This window comes from Rattus norvegicus, chromosome 13 (assembly GCF_036323735.1).
Source record: "Rattus norvegicus strain BN/NHsdMcwi chromosome 13, GRCr8, whole genome shotgun sequence".
Taxonomy (NCBI): domain Eukaryota; kingdom Metazoa; phylum Chordata; class Mammalia; order Rodentia; family Muridae; genus Rattus; species Rattus norvegicus.
This window is the reverse complement of record NC_086031.1, coordinates 60,775,823-60,777,530: the sequence shown is the minus strand read 5'-3', so window position 1 is coordinate 60,777,530 and position 1,708 is coordinate 60,775,823. Positions and strand designations below refer to the sequence as shown.

At 42.9% G+C, this 1,708-nt stretch overlaps 1 pseudogene; it reads left to right on the top strand.

The window, feature by feature from the left end:
• The first annotated feature begins 328 nt into the window (after positions 1-328).
• Positions 329-653, top strand: LOC108352617 (prothymosin alpha pseudogene; annotated as a pseudogene).
• The last annotated feature ends 1,055 nt before the right edge of the window (positions 654-1,708 follow it).

Genomic DNA, 1,708 nt, shown 5'->3' with positions numbered 1-1,708 from the left:
ACTCAACTACTCAGGTATTAAGAATGAAGACATCCTGAGATTTGCAGGCAGACGGAACTAGAAAATATCATCCTGAGTGAGGTAACTCAGACCCAAAATGACATACATGGTGTATACTCACTAATAAGTAGATATCAGCCCGACTGGCTGGCTGCTCTGAAAAGTCATCTTTGCACTCTTCCCCAGTAGTGTTCTATGTTCAAGGCAGCAACCTTCACTGTCCACCATCACCTCCTCCTCAAATGCGGACTCTGGTAGCTTTCTCGCCAGAGTCCTTGAACTTGACTAACTCCTTACTAGCAGCATCGGTCCACTGGCGTTCCCCACCATGTCGGGCATGGCAGTGGACACCAACTCTGAGATCACCACTGAGGACTTGAGGAAAAGCAAGGTGTAGAGGAGGCAGAGAACAGAAGAAATGCACCTGCCAATGGGAACGCTCAAAATGAGGAAAATGGGGAGCAGGAGGCTGACAATGAGGTAAGTGACAACGAGGAGGACAGTGGGGAGAAAGAGGAGGAGGAAGATGAAGGTGATGGTGAGGAAGAGGATGAAGGTGAAGAAGTTGAGGCTCTTATAGGCAAGTGGGTTGCAGGGAATGATAAGGATATGATGTTGACACCAAGAAGCAGAAGACGATGACGATTACTTGACAACAAAAGGAAAAGCTAATCTTATGCCCTGTGACCAATTCACTCTCTACTTCCTGTCTCAGAATTCAAACGTTGTCACTATCGAGTAGAGAAGCATGCCCTGCCTGCCCGCTGTGGGCAGTGTTACACACACATGACATGCACTCTCCACCACCCCACCAAAACCACCACATGCATTCGCAACATGGGAGGAAAAAAGAACAAGAACTTCCCAGACCCTGCTTTTATTTTTTTTTCTTAAAAGTACTTTAAAAGGAAACCTTGTTTGTATTTTTTATTTATATTTTATATCTTTGTACACATTGTTAGGGGTCAGCCATTTTAAAAGATAACAGGTGACAGAACCAGCCTTTAGAGCGTTTTTCTGTCATACTTCAGACTGTACTTGTAATGTGACCATGTTCATTTTAATCTCAAAGGAGACAAAAAAAACTTGTAAAAAAAAAACAACAGCAGAAAAAAATCTTATTCTGAGCATTTCAGTAACTTTTTTTTGTGTATGTACCTAGCTGTACTATAATTTGTTGTTTTGTATGAGATGGATAAAAAGGCCGAAGATAAAAAGGAATTTTTCTCCTTTTTTTGTCTATGAAGTTGCTGTTTGGCTATTTATTTGTTTGTTTGTTTTGGCCTATTCGATATATGTGTGAAATAATGTCCATCAATTAATTAACAGGAATTTTATTTTCCTGAGTTGTTCTAACAACAACAACAGCAGCAGCAGCAGCAGCAGCAGCAGCAGCAGCAGCAGCAACAACAACAAGTGGACATTAGCCAAAAAAAAAAAAAAAAAAAAAAGTACAGAAAACCCATGATTCAGCCCACAGAACTCAAAATAGTCAATAAACCAAAGGACCCAAGTGAGAACACCTCAGTCCCACTTGGGAAGGAGAAGAAGGCAATCACAAGGAGAGAGGGAGGGAAGGACCTGGGTGGAAAAGGGAGCGGGGGGGGGGGGAACATGATCAGGTATTGGGTGGGGAAAAGGACTGAATCCCTGAGGGCCAGCAGAAAGAAGGAAATAGGTGACCTCAGGAGGAAGGAGGTTGGGAAGA